The sequence below is a fragment of the Protopterus annectens genome, chromosome 5.part0, assembly GCF_019279795.1.
Source record: "Protopterus annectens isolate FY-2018-M chromosome 5.part0, PAN1.0, whole genome shotgun sequence".
In the NCBI taxonomy this organism is placed as follows: domain Eukaryota; kingdom Metazoa; phylum Chordata; order Ceratodontiformes; family Protopteridae; genus Protopterus; species Protopterus annectens.
The window spans coordinates 58,369,544-58,390,325 of record NC_056735.1 but is presented as its reverse complement, the minus strand read 5'-3'; the positions used below and the strand labels follow the sequence as shown (position 1 = coordinate 58,390,325).

The following is a 20,782-nucleotide window of genomic DNA, read 5'->3' as shown; positions in this document are numbered from 1 at the left end:
AGGAACATACCTTAAGATATTAATGCATCTGGTTCTTCCCAGTATGTACAAGAGGGTATCCAGCACCAAAGAAAACATTACTGTCAGCAGGTGACCTACCATAATTTCAGTAATCAAGACTTTATTGAATACCTTACAACTGATTGGGGCACACTGTTTGCCTTTTTGACATGTCAACTGCACACATAAGAATGTATGACCTTCCAATATTTGTGGAGAGCAAAGTATGTACAGATCTTCCTGCACTAGATATAGAGACCTTTTAGTGACCATTTAGGGATATTCAGAACATTTCACAGCCCCTTCTTCTACAGTACTCAACAAGTTTCTGAACATAATGCTTCTGTATGTTGAAGAAAATATATGGTTCCTTGCAGACCACAAGAAAGAAATAACATCGTGCTCATCTTTTACAACATTACTTGCCTTGCTAAGGTACTACAAAGAGGTGGGTAAGGCTGAGATTTCTGAAGAAGAACTTAACTAGAACCAAGCCACATGTCTGGCTTGTCTCTTTATGCCAGTAAAGAGGTGAGCTGGGACTAGCGGTGTGGAATAGTGAAAAAATTGTACTAATGTCCCATATGCATTTAAAAAAAACAGTGTGGGAAGCAATATTTTTGTTTCTCAGTTCCTAAGAGCACAGCAATAAATTGATTCAGATAAATACTGAATGCCAGGATTAAAGTCACAGCCCACCTAATGTCAAAGGTAAAGCATCCAAAATGGCTGTAAGACTAATAATAATATTCGAGGACCATTTCTCTCCATCTGTATTACTGCAATTATCTCAGAATAATGTAGTTTGGCCCTCAGATATAAAGATAATCTTAGATTCTTACGTACTTACTAGGCTGTTAATCCATGAGGATCTTCAGCAGTCTAGCCATGCATTCCCAAGAGGATTATTACCCGTGGTATATAAGCACGATTAACCCCAATCCCTTTGTAGTTTAACCCAGAGGACTTTGTATTTTAACTGCGAATAACTAAAGCCAGCATGCATTTACATGTTTCTCCTATTCATAAGGGACAAGGATGCTAATCCAGGGGTGAAAGCATGGTTTCTTTTGTGGGGGTTTTAGCTGTAAAAATATACATCTCTATGTTACGTAGTTTACTGTGTATAGGTCTGACGTGGGACAGGTGATCATAAGTCCAGTGAGAAAAAAAAATCTTTATTCAGGAATATTGTAGATCATTATTCTAAATTAGCATACTGAGCAGAAGTTTGCCACATCAGTCACAAGACGAATGTACAGTACTATTATATCTATTATTTACTAGGTCATATAAATATGGGGAAATTCCTCAAGATTGGAGACATGCGCTTATTAAACCTGTCTTTAAGGGAAAGGGGAGTAGGAGAAACCCAGAGTCATATAGACCCTTAAGTCTACTTTCATATTGTAGAAAAATAATGGCAAAGATAATCTTGGATAAGTTATTGACAGAATTGGAAAGGATGGAACTTGAAACCATATATCAGCATGCATATGTTGAAGACAGATCTATTACCACCTGTAACATGATGTTCTATAACAATATAATAACGGCTATGAATAAAAAAAGTTCTGTGATGTCATTTATATAGATTTAACGTCAGCATTTGACAGGGCCATACACTAAGCACTGATCAATAAATTATAACAACTAGCTATTGATGTATTCTTGATAAGATGGGTAGCTGCATGGCTTACAAACAGGACATGAAAAGTATCATACAGCAACTGGACAGGCGAAATCCTTGTTTACAGACAGGGTGTCCCAAAGGGCTCTGTCCTAGGCCCTTACTTGTTTAGATTGTATCTTTCAGGCCTATCTTTTTCATCTGAGGTGTTCTACAGTCTGTATGCATATGACTAGAAACTGGGTAACCTGATTACATGCGTTACAGATAAGGCATGTCTGCAAAATAACTTGACTAAATTGACCATTTTTACACAGGTCAATTATATGCTGATAAATACATCAAAAACAAAGCATATGAGATTTGGCAGACAAACTGAATGGTGAATATTTAATATTTAATGCAGCACACAGTGATTGAAACTGTAGATTCATTTAAGGATGTGGGTATACCAGTAGATCCATCTTTGAGTTATTCTAATCATATCAACCGATTGGTTAATCCTAATTATAGAAAAATAGGTTGTATAAATAATAACAAGTCTAGGAAATCAGAAATGCTGAAGTTATTGTTTTGTTAACTACATTAGACCCAAACCTGAGTATGGAATAACAATATGGAAACCTTTTAAGAAAACAAGCGCGAATAAACTGGAAAGAGTACAAGTGGATATATACCAAGGACATCCATGGATGTGAGCATTTAAGTTATTATGAAAACTAAAATATCTGAACTTGTACTGTGTCTCATAGATATTTAAGAGGAGACCTAATTCAAGTATAAAGGGCATTTAGAGACAACTACCTCTGGGAAAGTTTGGGGTTATCAAAAAGTACTAGAGAATCATCAGATAACCGATGTAGAAGATTCGGTAGGAATGAGAAGTGTAATAATTGGTTCTGTGAGAGAGCAGCTGATGTATGGAACAGGCTACTAAATTACATTAAAGCAAGCACTAGTTTACCTATTTTTACAAATAGCCTGGACACTCATTATGGGAACACGTGTTCTGGTATACTGGCAGGCTAGAAGGACATTAATGCCCATGCTTGAAATATTTGTACTTATGTATGTATGTATGTAATGAAAACTGTGTATAATGCAAAATGTGATACTTTGGCAGTAGAGATATGAACTAAAGTCACTGTGGCCCATTTTTGATCAACTGTATCTCCATTCCCTTTTAAGATTTGATTATGAAATGCTGTGGATGATAGCATTGTGATCATCTTCAAAATGAATATAAGATTTTTATTGTATGCTCTGGAATTTCAGAGCAATTCAGTGTTGAACTTGTATTAACAATCCTAGCTAAATGAAACTATAGCATGGCATTTTACATTTAAAATATTTTCTGTTAAATCGTATAGGTTTTTACTTCTAACATAATAATTCAGTACACATTCTGGACATAAATTTTCAGACAGCCTTTGAGCAGAGATGAAATAGCTCCCAGATGCAAACATTACCTTTTGAGATGAGCTCAAATAACCTCCACAGAGACTGTACAAAACAGGTATAGTGTCAGATTGTAAACCACAAAAATCCTCTGAAATGTTAGCTTTAACAGCTGTATAAAATAAGATAGGTCAGTTCCCCTAGGACAATTTACAAAGAAAAAGTCAGAGAATTCTAAAATACTTGGGTACAAAACACACTCAAGAATGCCTTTCTCTAAGCTCAATCACTGTGTCTTGATGCAGATTTACATGGCAAAGAGACTGTCTTTGTAAATAGCCATAAAATAGGCTTCAGTACATACACAGGAACAAAAATATTGCCTTGACTGGTGAAAAGTGCTTTTTTTTCTTTTTGCTTCTGGTTTACTGAAGACACTGCACATTAGTTTCATTTGGCCTAGCATGCAATGGCCAGACAACCCTCAGGAAGAAACTGGAGATGGGTTAATACCAGAGTGGGACAAAAAAAGCCCTCTAAAATACTAGATTTCATAGATGTAGTAAGCCATATATTAGTTCCTCTAAGACAGCCTAGATTAAAAAGATTCAGGGACATCTAATAAAACAGTTGGGTATAAAATATACTGCCCCCGTGGAATGTGTCTTTTCCGTAAAGATGAACCCTCTTTGACTGTGGAGTACACATAAACATAAAGGCCATATTGCTCTTTGAGCAGATATGTGCCTCTAGCAAATTATATCTATACTTATCCAAAATCTTATAAATGCCCTTTATTTTCATATTTTCATACATTTTCATACATCTCCTGCCTTCTCAAATGAGAGCCATATTCTGGAAACTTCTCATGTGCCACTGAGAATCTCCTGCCTTCTCAAATGAGAGCCATATTCTGGAAACTTCTCATGTGCCACTGAGAATCTCCTGCCTTCTCAAATGAGAGCCATATTCTGAAAACTTCTCATGTGCCACTGAGAAGATGAGAAACATAACAGCCACAGTAACATTATTCATCTTGCTGCCGCTAAATACACACCTGTCCCCGAAGAAGCCATATTATATTTATTTGTAAGTCATGTACTGATCATGTGCTTTCATGTACACCCTTACCCCGAAAAGACAAACATGTTCTTTGTACACCTGAAATGCATGATTAATAGAAATGTACAAAAGGGGAAAATGGACAACAGTAACTTAATTTGACATGTTGTGCCTGTGCAAATAAACTCAAAACTAAGCACACTGCAGCCTAGTAGAAGATGTCACTCCTGAGAAGGTACACCATCTTTAAGTGTAAAGTCATCACAGATATAATGAAGAAAAAAGCAACATAGACACAGTAATATATCTGAACTTATTTCCAGAGATATACACTGCCTACAACAAGCCTCAACAATTTTTTTTTCCATCTAATGACCTTGTACTTTCATATATTGGGCACCTGAATAGGTGAAGGAAATGCTTAGCAGCTTCAGTAATGAATTTCTGCTTGTTCATACACGTGTATACTTAGGTTATTCTGATTACACAAATGTCCTGCCTTCCTACCTACCTCCTGCAAAGGTGACCACCTTCTGCATACCACATTACCCTTAAGTTAGCTATGCTCCATAACTGCCATATGTTTTCATAGTGTTTCAAATATATACTGCCTCTCTTAGTGTAGGGCACCCCATCCCAAGCTCTCAATTACAAATAACTAACTAACAAACTAACTAAATAAATGTGCATTGTACTATGAGCAGTGTAAGATGATTCCCCTGGTTTCTTGTCAAAAATAAATAAATAAATCAATAAATTGATAAATAAAATGAAAATAACACGGCTCAGACTATAGCTTGTCCACTTCTACTGCCTAGAAACTCATATTTATTCTTATAAATTAAAGATTACTTACTTTGCAAATATTAGTTCAAAAATACATGTTAATAATAAATCCTTTTCACTCTAATGCTGGTGACACTCTCCAGGTTATCCCTCTGACTTAGTTCCACCGAAATGTGCTCAATCCCTAGGTGGTGTGTATAGTCTTCAGCAGAGTCCTCAGGTAACACAAACCACAGACCTTTATGGAAATAACGCTTCTCTATCACAGTTTTAGTTGATGGAGTGTTTTGCTAACAATATTGTCAGTATGCTTGGCCAGTGAAGGTGTAAGATCCAAGGTGATCTGTTCTGTAACTAGTGGTAGTGGGTTACTGTCTCTATCAGTAATAATTAGACTAGGGATTTAGGGAGTTTTTGCAGAGCCCAAATATCATGATGTTAAGACTTCAGTGTATTTATTAGGAGCATATTTGTATTCACCAAGTGACATAAATCTGTAAAGCTAGATTGTAGTTTTTGTTGAAGGGTTGAGGTGGTCTTACATGATTCAAGCATTACATATGAGCATACAAGCATTCATATATACATATACACATACACATATATATTCATACATACGTACATACATAGATACATACAAATATTTCAGCACAGGCAACAATGCCTTTCCAGCCAGCCGATATACCAAATTTGTCAAACCCATAATGTGTCCAAGTACTTCTTAAAAATATTTAAAAATATTTACACCAGTGTTTGCTTTGATATAAGTGTTAGTCCATTCCAGGCATCAGTAAGATATTTTCTGTATAAAGGATTAATTTAAGGTAGAGCAGCTCGGTGGATATATCATTGATGAATTGGGGAAAATACCAGTCATTCAAAGATGGATCCTTCTGGAACTCCTATGTTGATTGTGCTTTCATTTTAAATGCGGGCTACTCGATATACTTGGAAGGTTCTGCTTTGGAGGTAACTTTGAAACTGTTGAATTTGCTAAGTTTGTAGGGGGCCAGGTTGTAACTTACTGTTTTGAATGCTCTTGTCAAATTAATGAACAGAACCCCCTAAATTAATGAACAGAACCCCCTATTTGTTTTGAATCATTCATGTGATGTCTGTCACTGTATATAATGCTGCAATTGTACTAAAAGAATTTCTGAAACCTTGGTGTTTAAAATCCCAAAGACGTCCATATTTTATGTGATCCCAGAGTTGCTCGTATATGTTTTTCAGTGAATTTTCAATGATTTTTGTTAAAGGGCACATGTTTGTTACAGGGCTGTAATATTTGTATTCCTTAAAGTTTACTTTTTTTGGGGAGGGAATTACGTGTGATTGCTTAACGACTGTGGGGACAACAGAAGTGGTTAAAGAGAGGCTGAATATATGTCTGAGTGGTGCTGCTATGAAGGGACCTGACATTTTCATGAAGACAGGTTATAGTTTTGAGATCTAGAGCTAGCTTTTTTACTCAGGTTTAGAAGAGTTTTTTGACAGCTAGTTGCCTAAAGTTAAATGTTGGGCTGTAAGTTGGGAGGATTGAATTTAGGAGTCTTGTGTTATATGGTGAGTTGGTGGGGGGGTGTCTGAACATGAATGCTGTCTTTGGTTAGATCATTAATAGTGTCCATTACAAAGTTTCTATAGTCTTTAACAAAGTTAAGTCTTTCTGTTGTATTATTGGTTGATTATATGGAATCACTGATGGTGCCTGCTAAAGACTTTAGATCTTTCAGGAAGTATATTGGCATGGAGGTTAGTATGGCCTGTGTGTCTGCCTGTCTCTAAGAAATGAGGCATCTTCTGCATTGGTAACAATTCTGCCCCCTTTGTTGAGGTGGTTGTATCTTTCATGCAGTTGTTTGTTTGGGGGCTGCTGTTTCCATTCATCCCAGGCTGAATCCCTGGATTTAAGTAGTTTTAGTTTAGTTGTGAAGCCAAAGGTGTTTCTGCCCCCTTATCCTCCTTTTTACAATTGTGAATACAAAGTATTGACTTTGGCTCAAAGTTATCAAGAAGTGGACAAAGGCTATGTTTGGATTGGTGCAGTTGTAAATAAAGGACCAATCAATGATTTGCAAGTTCTTATTTAGTAGCTGCTGAGTAGTTTCTGAGAATGGTCATCGGGAAATGTATGTTCTGGTTTCTTTGTACTTTAAATGACCAACTAGAAAGAAATGGGCAGTCACTGGAAGTATTAGGTAACATAGAACCTCTTTGTATTTCACTTTTAAGTTGATCATAATGAGGTTGTGAAGAGAGTTATTGCCTGTCATATGGTTGGGTCACATAGATTGTTCGACTAGTTGTTCCAGATCGTGAAACAGAAACATTTTATTGGGGTGGGGATGGGGTTGGGAGTAGTTCCAGTATTAATATTAAAGTCTTTCAGTATTGTGTTGTGTGGTACCCCATTAACAAATACATCCTGCATTAGTTGTTGTAATATGGTTACTGGGGATGGTGGGATGTAAGCTCTGCACAAATTCAAGCTGGTGTTAAATACACCAGATCATAGGTTGATACTAGGCTATCAGCCCTAGGGCCTATACAAGCCTAGCCATAACAAATCCCTGCCTATTTCTTCCCACAATATTTACTTCCCTGGACCCCCGTCTAGCAGGGTGACTGACGTGATCCCCGGGGTGAATTTCCTATCTCCCATACAATTGTTAAGTTTCCTTTTGAAGAGGGCCAAGGAGGCGCTCTGCTTGACATGCATGGGCAGTCTATTCCAAAGTCTGGGGAGTCTCTGGGTCAGGAACCTATCCCTCCAGCATGTTTTGTTCATTGTAATGACAAGGTTTGGATCCCTGGAGCATGTGGCTCTGAAGGATTGGGATTTCTTTAAGTGGAGCATGTCCAACAGCTCAGGGTTTGACATGGCCTTGTATGATAAGCAGAGATTGCCTCTGAGTAGACGATATGCCACAGAGTATAGCTGGAGTTTTTTAGACTGTCAGCATAGGCCATCTGCTTTAGGCTGTGATTCTTTTAGTGAGGTATTTCTGCGGCCTTTCCAGCTGTTGCAGATGTCTTGTGAGGTACATACCAAACAGGGTGTTGTACTCTATAATGGGTCTAATGAGGGACGAGTACAGTGGGACAATGACCTCCTTTTTTCTGGATGAAAAGCACTTAGTGATGAGGTGTGCCACATAGAAGGATTTATTGACTGTTGTGGCAATATGGTTATCGAATGTCAGACCACTCTCCACCTGTGTCCCTAAGTCACTCATCACACTTTTGGTATTTAGTGTACTGCCACCTATGTGGTAATTCATGGGTACATGTTTTTTTCTCAAAGGGGATAACTATACATTTCTTGGCATTAAGCTTGAGCCCATGGCTCTGGCACCAAGCATCTGTTTCTGTAAGGCCCTTTTGTAGAATATCCACATAATTTGGGGATTCAGTAATGGCTCCCATTTTGCAGTCATCTACGAACTTTGTTAGCCAGAGTCCCTTAGTGTTGGCCTGTACTTCAGGGAAGTAGATGCCAAACAAGACTGAACCCTAAGGCACTCCACTTGCCACTTGTTTTAAGCTGGATTTGGAGTAGGCTACTTTTACAGTCTGTGTTCTGTCAGTAAGCCAGTTGGCAACCCATCGAGTGACATAGGGCTTTATGCCCAGCTTAGTAAGTTTATCTATGATTCCAGAGTGGGAGATGGTGTTGAAGGCCTTGGCAAGGTCCAGATAGGCTGTGTGGACTGCCTTACCCTCGTCCACAGCTCTGGAGACTGATTCGAAGAAGTCAATCAGGTTCAGGAGACAAGATCGGCCCTTCATGAACCCAAACTGGGTGGGGTCCAGTGTTTGAAGGTTACCAATGCCTTTGTTTATAAGTTCCATGATAATGCGTTCCATGCCCTTGCAGATCAGGCTCGTCAGACTGATGGGATGGTAGTTCCCAGGATCCAAGGTGGATCTCCCCCTTGTGGAGTGGGATAACTGTAGCTGTGCGCCACTCAATGTGCACGAAGCCTGAGGTGAGGCTATGATTAAACATGACACTTAGGTGGGATGCCAGTTCATTTTGTGGTTTGTGTAGTACACAGCCCGGGATGTCATCTGGTCCCATGGATGCTGTATTCTTAGCTTTGGAGAGTGCGGTTTCTACCTGTGTGGCCATGATTACCGGGATTTGGCAATCTTTTGGTAGTGAGATGGGCCCGTTAGAGGGTGAGAGAGGAGTGAAGTTGGCACTAAATCGATCCGCCAGAATATTGGCAATATCCTTGGGGTCAAACGTCATTAGACTAAGCTGTAGTTAAGAATATTAGACTTTATAGCTTATTAAAAAGTCACATTACAAATAATGTGTAACTTTTTAATAAGCTGTAAAAGCATAATATTTTTAATGGCAGCTCAGTCTGAGAAGACAAAAGTATTTACTGAACTTGTGTTAGTTTGTAATAAAAGTGGTATCCATTTTCTAATCTGTGCTTTTTACATTTCTTTTTAGAGTTTATTTGCATTAACACTTACGGCTACTTATTTGTGGATTTTTTGTGATGCTTCATAATAAGCTGGTGAGTAGACAATCTGTTCTGACCCAGGATACTAGCATAATCAGACAGGTTATGCACAAGGGCAGCAGGGAAGATGCAATTACAGCAGCATTATAACTACCCCCCCCCCCCCCCACAGAGTGACAGGTGCATTATATTACAACTCAGGTGAAACACTGATGTCTGATCTAGATATATGAGCCTTGATAAGCAAACTGTGACAGAGTGTTGTCTGTTGCAATGAGGAGGTATGATGCATGTAGCATTAATATCAGGCTGGCTGGGCAGTACATAGTTGTGCCATATGATGTAGCAGACATTCCCACATTTACCACCCCACCTTACCACACAGAATGGAGGGTGGAGTGGGTTGCAGGGTTCATCATGTGCACAAGTGGCTTGGACACAGTGACACGTCTGTCTACACACACACACACACACACACACACACACACACACACACACACACACACACACACACACACACACACACACACACACACACCACACACACACACACACACACGCACACATATGCAGTGTAGGTAGGGACATATCAAAGTAGGCAGAAATGGGGGTCTCAAGATCATGGGTACTTGGTGTTATAGACAGTTTCCTTCTAAAATGGAGTGAGGTGCCTTAGATGAAAGTGACCTGCAGGTGCCTATTAGGACTTGGGACTCCACCTGAAAGGGATATTATGTGACAGCTGGGCCATGACCTGCAGGGTCTATATCAGTTAATCAAATGCTTAATTGAGAGAATCACTATTTGTCAAATTGACTTAAGGGAAAGCTCAGTTAAGTGAATCATCATTTAAGTAAATGGTTTCCCAGGGAAAGGACATGATTGGCTGTCATCTGGAATTTGTCCTTTTCTCCACTATAGTGCAATCTTTGAGTTGATATATTTAGTTGGTTGGGGGTGTGTGGGGGTGAAGCTCCTCACTTTGCAAAGTTTTTAATTTTGTTTTGTTTGTTACAGTTGGAGGGCAGGCAACTGTTTTTTCCCTAGGAAACCTTTAGTTTAACCGATCGTTCGCTTAATTGAACTTTCACTTAAGTCAGTTTGACAAATAGCGATTCACTCAGTTAAGCATTCTATGAAATGATATAGGCCCGACCTGGATGGAGTCCACTCATCAGGTCTCCTGCCAGAGGTGGGTGAGCATCATTGTAGGTGATAATGAGGGGTGGCAGTGTATGGTTATTATCCAGATGAAGGTGAGAAGTAAGTACCTACCAGTGGCTGCCTACAGAACTAACACACAGATGTACCCAACCTTGAACTTAGATAACACTGCCAGAGGGGACAGTGAGGACTGCACTGGAAATCCTCTGCATGGAGGTTGAGAGGGAAGCAGTGTATGACACTAGACCTCATAATACCAATCATACCAGTTCTTCAGGATTCCATATCATCATGGATGCCACACAACACAGAAATAAGCTCCATGCTGGCCTGCCTTGCAGCTGATTGTGCCTGGACAATACTATTATACATCTGCTGGCTGATCCTGATCAACAACCACATGTTAGGGGCCGTCTGTGACATTTAACGGCACTAAGTATCATTGTAAAGCTGCAAAATCATGGGTATACTCACATCAGATGCAGTGCACTCATTTACTGCTGCAGCTGCTGGGAACATTGCAGGTGGGGACCCCTACCCACTGGAGATGACGATTATTCAGATGGTACAAACATAGATTTAGGTGTTGGTGAGGCCTCACTTCCAGCCTATAGTGTGGGTGGATGTACAGTTATTATGGAGGCAAATGATGCAACTGTGTCAGCAGACTATGATTTGGGCATTTGTGCCTCATTATCATCATCCCTTTACAGTTGTGTCAGCGTTAGCCTGTTCTGCTGCTGTATCTATGGGTGAGACAAAAGCGGTGTTCTGCTCCATGAATACCCACCAAAAGATAGATTGACATGAGGATATACCTGTGTCAAAACTATGTCCATGTGACATGCAGGCTATGGACATCCATTTAGAATGTGCCATACAGTCACATCCTAGCTTTGCCGCCATCCTAACATAACTGGATACCTGATGTTCCTATAGCAACACATAAGTGAAATAGTTGCTTTGACCAGGTTTACATGTGTATGTGCAGTGCTAATGTATAGAAATCAGCTGACTATGGCGTTGAGGTGTTACATCATCCACTGTGATATGTGGGGTGGGGGCATCTTCAGACCAGTATCCACTCCTGCAGGAGTGATTGCAGAACAACTGTCCTTCTGCAGGGGGCACCAACAACTGTTCTGACATCATCAGCCAGTGGCTCATGGGTATCCTTCTCCAAGGCTGACATATCAGCTGCTGTGGAATGTGTCTTTAGCTTGGCACAATGAAGAATGCTTGTAACATGTTTACAGCACAGCTGTAATGTGTAGTTGTGGTCTAACCATGCCATTTATGTCATAGACTGCTGTTTTTCTACATCAGATCCCATAACAGTTGATCAGGCATTAATGCCTTCAAAATTCACTCTTCTGTCTTCCTATTCATTCCACATGCACTGTTTTTATTAATGTTATTTGTGTGTGTGTGTGGGGGGGGTAGGTGTCAGGGTTCAAAAGCCTTCCTGCTGCAGGCAAAGACTCATTCTCTGCTATTGTCAAGCAGTGCATGACTATGAATAAATGCATCAGATGGACTTCGCAGTAGAGCCAAATGCAATATTGTCCCTTTGGAGTCTCAGATTGAGAGCCATTGGCTGCCTCAGGTAATGACTGATTATTTATTCACTTATTTATTATTTATTTACATTTGTTAACCAGGAGTGTCTGACTGGACTGCATCCCATTTTCAGCAGTCGCCTGGGGAGAAAAAAACTCCAGAAATATATTTACAGTGATAGAACAAAATTACATAATAGGAACTATTCAGTAATTCACAGTAAAACACAGTTTCTTATATAAAGTAAAGGAAAAAGTTCAGTACATTGGTAAATAGTTGATTAAATTTCTTATAAAATAGAAAACTATCAGAGTATGTAGTTAAAAACGCAGGTTTTGTTTTCTAGGGAGAAGTCAGAGCAAAAAGAGGAGTTGGGAGGGAAAAAATGAGATTATCAGCCTGGAGTATAGCAGGAACATAGCCAGTTGCTGGTAAGATACTTCCTAAGAAGAGTCTTAAATATAGTGTTATTAGAGGTAGTTCTTACGTGCAGTGGTATTAAGTTCAATTTTTTGGTTATGTAGTTGGGAAAAAGGCTTCTCCAAAACTGTTATTGGCCTTAGTAACTGTTAGTAGAAACTGATCAGAGTACCTAAGAGTTCTGCTGTTAAAATATGGTTGAATTAAGGTACTGAGTGCTAGCCATTTATTAGGGTTATAGAATAATGAGTGAGTGAATGCTAGCTGGTTAAGGGTTAGTAGAATGGGCAGTTCAAGCCAATTTAGTGTTAGAAGGGCAGAACAGTGGTGTGTTCCTGAAGGAAGGTGGGCTGCAATTTTTGCAATTTGTAGCAAAATTTCATCCAGTTTGTGTCAGTTTTCCTTAGGTTAGTGAACATATTGGATGCATAAAGGATGGTAGATAGTAAGTGAGCTATGGTGTATCTGGTTGCATTAGTAAGATATGGTCTGATCTGTTGTATATGATACTAAGTTTCATGTGAACCTTTTTGATGGTGAGAGGAGAGCTAGGTGTTTGTCAAATTTAAGAGACTGATCTGTGGTAACTCCAAGTAATTTGGTATGTTCAACTGGCATATTTCTTCACCTCACTGAGGTCATTGTATCGCTGTATACTTCTCTGACGCAATCCCTTATTGTATACAAAGCTACAGTCTGTAATTTTTCAAACAAGTCACAGAAAAGAAACTAAAAAGATATGATGATTCCTAACCTGAAAAAAAGTATAGGAAACAAAATCTGAATATTCAGAAAGGATTCAGGAACTTTCATTTAAGTTACTAATAAGTGACCTCTGTCTGGTCTGTAAGGCAATGTTTAAGTTGCTGTTATTTGAAAGTCTTTGCCTTGAATGCACTGTTGGGGAAGTTAGTGCAATATTGTGGGGCTAATATTAAAAATAAATATAAGTAGTAGAAAAGCGTGACATATTTATCATACAGCAATCCAGCTTCTTGAAGACTAGTAGATTGTGAGCCAAGGCTATGAATCTATGAGCATATAAAGTGTACATTGGGATATAGAACAATGGGAAAGTGATGAGCTCCTTAATAGGATTCAGTTGCCAATGTTATCTGAACAGGAACTTGAGATTTAGGAGGCAACTACTTATTTGCAGGAAGTTCTTGATGGAGTTAATAGCTGCAGCAAAGGACTTATCAGAAATTCCTTTAAGGCCTTTAAGGATGTCTTAGCACTGTGGCTGCTTTAGTTATGCCACAATTCAGATTTATCAGGCCACTTACCATATTCTAGTTGGCTTACTATTACAAGTTTTCCAAAAGAGGACAGAGACATTACTAACAGTGCCAATTATAGATTTGTTACCTTGTTTTCCACTGAAACACTGTGAACCCTCATGAATGATATCTTTTAAAAAACTGAGAAAAACAACATTAAGGAAACCTATTTGTCAATCTGCCATAGACTTTGATCTGATTAACTTCCCTCTTCTCCTAAGTTGACTTAGAGAAGTCGGCACAAGCTCAGGTGACTGATCCTTGTTTTAGAACTTTCTGTCAGGCACTTCAAAATTAAAACAGGAAAAGCCCAATCAGACACAGCCAAGCAGGACAAATATGGCATGCAGGGCTCCATTCTGCACCCCTTTACTGTTCTCTGACTTTATTAACAGTATCACCTATGATATCTATTAACTGCCTCTGCTCCTATATACAGATGACATGGTCATCTACAGATCCAGTCATGTACACTCTAAAATTCAGTACTAACTTCAGTCAGAGCTATACCTTCTTCAACAATGACAGATCAACCACTACCTACTGATGAAATTCTCAATAAAACCCCAAAACAATGCTTTTTAGAACTCCCCAAAGACTTTCGTATTTTCTAACCATCCTTCTGTTTTCCTGTTGAACAACTCCAGCAGCAAACCCTCCGTCTCCTTCAAATATCTTGACCTTTGTCTCACAATCTCTTACGTTTCAAACCCATATAGAAAATAAAAAAATAAAAAAATAAACTGCCTTCATTTCCACCCCCCACCCCCCAAAAAAAATACCCTTTCTCTCTTCCCCAGCAGAATTAGCTATAGGTAAAGAAGTCCTACTTTCCCAGCTTGAGTATGGTCTCTCCATTAACTCATCAGCCTCCAGAAACAGCACTACTCTCCAAACCATATCTAATTCCATCCATTGGTTCATCACTAACTTACCTCAACAAAATCACCACTGTTACACCAGTAACAAAGCTAAATGGCTTCCCATTGCACAAAATGCAGACCTACTACTAGTGTCTCAACTATTTAAGTTATAACCTCAAAAATTTCTCCTGTCTTGCTTCCTAATTTCATGAAAAATCTCTTTGTATAACCTATGAAGCTACTCTTAAACAATACGCTATTCCAAGAATATTCCTCCGTCGCACAAAACAGGCCTTCTCTACAATTGCTTCTAATATCTTGCAATCTCTCTCTCTCTCTCTCTCTTCCTACCTTAAAGAAATATCCAACTAATTCAAGTTCAGAGTAGATTTTTACACCCACCCACCTCCAAATACAGTCAGGTGCTCCTGCTTTCCCAAAGGACACATAACCTGACCTGATTCCCAACTTCTACATCCACTGGCCTGCGGCTCAACTACTGTTCGACTAGCCTAATCTCAGTTTTTTTATACTGTACATAATGCAATTGCAAATGTCCATGATATTTTTGTTTATTCTTTCTTACTCTGCTGGCATTTTAAAATGTAATTGTATTTTTAGCTTCTTCTTTGGAAATAAATGTGTTTTGTGTACCCTCTGTACATACTACAACTGTGGTACTACTTTTCTTATCAAACTATGAATGTACTTTTACTTGTTGTGTGCCTGCAGTTGGTCAGTTCTGATCAGTGGTTCTACCTCAGCAAACAAATAAACAAAACATGATTTCTGTATAAATTTAAGCCAGAAGACTGGGAAACATTATGCCTAAACTTTTACAGTGCTTGTACTGTGGATTTATCAAATACCACAGGCTGACCATCATCTGCAGCCTATTCTGCAAGCTGCAGTTTTGTTAGATTACTGTGAGGCTTTTGATTTGATGAACTGGTAATTGGTTTTGGAAGTCATGTAGAAATATTGTCTTGGAAACAAATTGATGGTGCCAAATCCATCAAAGGGAAGTGATGATTTAGATATATACTACTATGACATTATCTACAAACTCTTACATACTATATGTTCACCACTGACATCCTTATTTGTAATATGGAAGCTATAACATCAGCCTGACTTGCAGATGACTGAATTATATGAGTGTCAAACCCAGAGTATTCTAATGTTGTTGACACCTCTACAAGAACTTGCTGTGATATTTGACCACATAATTAACAGTAGTAAATCTGTGATAGTTCCTTTTAATGTCACAGACAAGGCTTCATTTTAATTTACCTTTTGTGTGATTGAATCTTCAACAGTCTTTTTCACATAATTAAAAGTTCAACTTATTTTGTGTTGTCAAAATTATAGGGGGATCTGTTACCACTGTCTTCCAGTGTCACAATTCTAAACAGACATGATGATAAAAAGATAATAAAGACCCTCTCTTCCTGTTTGGAAAATATGTTTTGATGTGGACTTCAGGAATTTTATTTGGCAGAGAAAAAGTTGTAAAGCTTGACCATTCTGTACCCAGTGCTGGTGCTACTGAGGTATTTGCCATAAATGCACTGTCAGTGACCATGGTTCAGCTAATGATCCTAGGTGCTTGAGGCAGAATTTGGAGAGATACCTATGGCTAACTGATTGAACTTGTCCGAGTCATGGGGAGGGAGTCAGGCAACGTGGCTGGAACTGCATACTGGTGGAGGCTGGGAGACTGACCAAGCTGAACAGTTGTCTAGCACATTCTGTGGGCCAGTGCATGTGGTATACAAAAAGACTGGACTAGCAGCCATTACATGTAACATGGCCTGCATTATGTTAAAACAATTAAGGTTTTGTGCATTAAAACATCCTATCTCCTTGCACAGTTGAAAGCTGCTATTTCTGTAAGTAAGAACTGATGGAGACAGTGTAGGGAGTTTGGGAAAAATAATTTTAAAATCTACTGCAACATGCATGATTGCTGGTTTGCAAGTGAATAAGGCAACATGCAGTGGTGTCAAACCATACTGAAGTGATTACTATAGAATAGCTAGTTGAAGTAACATATTATTAGCTTGGCAGGAGAAAAAGGCTGTGACTGGTTCATAATTTAGTGGCTAGCCTATTAATGTTATGCCTGTCTGCCAAGCTTTCAGTACAAATCGTCATTTAAGTGCTGCACCGAAGAGGATAGGATGCACATAAATGAAAGTATCTGCTTGCCTGAATGCAGAAAAGTCATTACAGTTGCTGGACTGTACTTAAATAACCTTTCTGAGAAGAATGATTTATCGTCTGTATAAGCAAGATGTTAAAGGTCTGTGTAGAAACGGCAGTTCTGTACAGTCCTTATTCTAACAATGAATAATATCTGCAGTATGCAAAATGAATTGACTCAGTGAGCAAACAACAATTAAATTACTTTCATTTATTATAATAATATGGGCTCAAGTGACTTTGAAGCTTGCTTATATTTTTAAGCATTTTGTAAAATGAGTAGAAAAAAAGTCAACATGAGACTGCTATTGAGTGCGAGAGAACATTGCAATAATTCTTAAACTGCAACATGCCAACAAGGAAGAAAAACTTACACATTATTTAATTTTATATATTATATGATACTTAGCAGAACAATGTCATACATTCAAAGTTAAGCACTGAAACTTACACGAGAGAATCTAATGTCTAATGCCAGAGACTTTCTTGAAACTTATTGTTCCTAATCTCCTAACATTTTATATTAATGTATTTAATTTATAGAATTAAAAGAAAAAATCATGTTGCAAACCTTCTCAAACTATTTGTGCATTCTGAGCTCACGAAAATCAAAAGAACAGAGAGGAAACTGAATGACATTCACATAATATACAGCACGGAAGAAACAGAATATAGAAAACATAATGCAACACAAAGGAAAACAACACTGGAGAATCGGGAAGAAAGAAGAAAAGGCAGGAGGCCTGGAAAAGCAAACACTGTTACCCACAAAAATAAAGGGAGTTTATTTACAAAGGGACATAATATGCAGTGATAGATATGGGAATAGAAAGGGACGTATAAAAGGCTTGATAAAGAATGTGCATGACAAATGGTGTATGTCTAGAGTAGTGGGAGAGATAATGAACATTTTCAAACCTGCTATATGAGTGCTGCTATCAAGTATTTACAAATATAGGGAATGGTTTATGAAGTTTGTTAATGGAAATAGCCAGGATAAGGGTGATGCCTTTCAAAGAAATAAAGGCTGTGAAACAACTCAGAAACTAGAAATGAGCAAGTCATTGGGACTTAATAACTTGTTACAATTAACTCTGTATTGCTCCAATTTGGTTTGGTTGTAGAAGAATTTATATAATGGTTGGAATACACAAAAGCAGATGAGGACCAGGATATATAGAAAGCAAATCTGCAGTAGAAAGGTCAAACCAGACAAATTTAATAGACATCTTCAGCTGTGTATGAAAGCTGATACGGTAGACAGGGTCTGCTGACATGGCCTGTTTTAGTTTATATGCAAATGAAACTAAAAGGAAATTATGTTCTTCAGTCGGAATTTGAACACAGGCCTTCAGCACAGCATTCTGCTAATACAACCAGCTCTTCCACTTTAGCAGCTGGAATGGTGCATACAGTTAATTTCATTAATATGTGACATGGTAGAGCCAAGTGGGTGCAAAAGTAGTTATTTTCATAAACTGTTCTGTCTTGTCTGTGTACTTACAAAGCTGAGGACCCTTGAGAAGCATATCATATGATGGAAGTGAAGTCAACAGTTGCCTATCAAGAAGGAAGGCAGTACCTTGTTGTCTTACTTGTAATAATACTATTCTGCCTGATTATTCTATCATCCTTTGCTACTTTCTCACACAACTTGCATATCTTTAGGTCATTTAATATGATTATTTTATATCCTTTTCCACTTATGTTGTTGCTGCTGTTTCCACTTCACTCACGTTCTGCTCTCCTGAGATGTTGTTTCTCAGATGTGTTGTTTTTGCATTTTTTTAATTAAGCTGACATTTGAAAGTACTTTATCCAATGTTACCAGCTCATAGTCATTTCTGAACCTATCTTGTTTATTTCTCCTGGTGTATATCTTTACATCCTCATAAGACAGGCATGCTTTCCCTGTTCTACCTTCTGCAGTTATTCTTAATCATCCTTTTTATGCTAATATTCTTTCCAGATGATATGAAAGCATACAGCAAACTGCTAAGTGAGAAAGCAGAACAGAAGGCTGGTGGTGTACTTAAAATGTCATCAGCAGTAAAGTACAGTAAATTGCTTTTTCTTTTTTGACTCAATGATATCCTGGCAGGAATATTTCGCACAGTTGTAGACATCCCATCACTGTAAAATCATTGACATGGCTAAGAGAGTTCAAATGATTGCAATAAAAACGTTGTGCATTCATTTGCAGAATACTGTAAATGTAAAGGTAAACTGGAATACAAATCTTGAAGATAGAAAGAAATAAAATACAAAGTAAACAATTTTATATGTGCTGTAGCTTATTTTTAAAAGTGTGTTGTGAATGTGGGTCAAAAAAAATAAGGTAATTCAAGGGTGCACTTCTCAGGCATAAGGCAATACTTGAAAGAGAAAGGGAAAACTAAGCTGTTGGTTAAACAGAATCCATTCCTCATATGGCAAGAAGGTGGCTATGCAAGGTAAGCAAACTAACTTTTAGTCCATTAGCTCTTAGTTCTAAGATTAGGCCTGAACCAGTGAAGTGTGAAATTTATGGCAACTTTATTTATTTATTTATTTAATTTATTTATTTATCATTTGTTAACCAGGAAAGTCCGACTTGGAACGAAGCCAATTTTCAGTGGAGGCCCGGGGAGAAGGTTTCTAGATGCATGTCTTTGTAAAGACAAATTAATTGAAACCATACTATATGAATTACCTCTCTCTCTTTATCTATCTATCTATCTATCTATCTATCTATCTATCTATCTATCTATCTATCTATCTATTAGTGTAGCTATCTACTGACACACACACACACACACACACACACACACACACAGACACACACACCCACACACACACACACACACCCACCCACACACACACACACACACACACACACACACACACACACACACACACACACACACACACACACACACACACACACACACACACACACACACACACACATTCTCTCTCTCTCTCTCTCTCTCTCACATACTTTCTTTCTATATATACTCCTCTCCAGGAGATTTGAACACAATTGCATTACTCTCATGGAAAGTAAATGGCTATTAGTAGGTGATAGGGCTACTGTGTTCCTTAATGCTCTCCCATATAAACTCCTTAACCATGGATATTGTCCGACTATGCTCAATAAATTATGTATTAAAATCCCCAACTACTGTCCAAAACTCCAGTTCTTTCCTTCCTTCCTTCCAAGCCTTCCTTTAGTCTTGCTACCTATGAGAGATCCTTCTGTAAACTTACGACAGCTTGCCGGAACTCTCTACCAGATAACCATGTCTTATTCCAGAAGTGCCTTCTTTCTCACTCGCATGAAAGAAACATTTGTACTTGCTTCAGAGATACTAGTTAATATACCTTCTGCCTCCTCTCTGAGCTGACCCCATCTCCTTATACTTTTATTCCTTCTAAGGATTACCCTTGTATAACTCCCTGTATCTGCAAGGTTTAGTAACATGTCCTTCTATATCACTGTTGCACTATCCAAAATGAAGGGTTGTCCCACCCAGGGCAGCCTGACATTCGGCCAGTATACAAAAGCCTAATGATCTTGTATGAACTATACATCACATTTATTCTTCCCGTACAGAACATAAAGTATAAAAGGGACATACAGAAGCAAGTACCCAGAACTTCTTTGCCTCCAGTTCAAGCACCATTGTTGCTAGTTGGTCTGAACTCCTTGTTGCTCTATGGAATACTTAACCACCAGATAAGTGCCCCATTGAGGTTGTTTTTTTTTTTCTTTTTTTTTTATACTTTTCTTGGTCTAATATTTTATTATGCTACCTAGAGTTGATGTCATCCAAAAAGGGAAAATGTCAGTGTGTGAGGCAGATTCCCCTTCAAGCTTTTTACCACATGTTGTCAAAATGCCCCTTGAAGGTGTACACAGACAACACTACAGTGATGCAGTATGTCAACAAG

The 20,782-nt window shown here is 38.4% G+C and overlaps 1 protein-coding gene and 1 long non-coding RNA gene across 4 annotated transcripts in view; one reads left to right on the top strand and one right to left on the bottom strand.

Annotated features, from left to right (window-relative positions):
• Positions 1-19,093, top strand: part of LOC122802488 — a 391,877-nt gene extending 372,784 nt beyond the window's left edge. For both annotated transcript variants that reach the window (XR_006364941.1, XR_006364942.1), the window contains exon 3: positions 17,393-19,093. This is a non-coding gene — a long non-coding RNA (uncharacterized LOC122802488). The remainder of the gene's footprint in view (positions 1-17,392) is intronic.
• POU1F1 (POU class 1 homeobox 1) overlaps positions 1-20,782 on the bottom strand; it is a 498,670-nt gene that overhangs the window by 469,885 nt on the left and 8,003 nt on the right. The window lies entirely within an intron of this gene.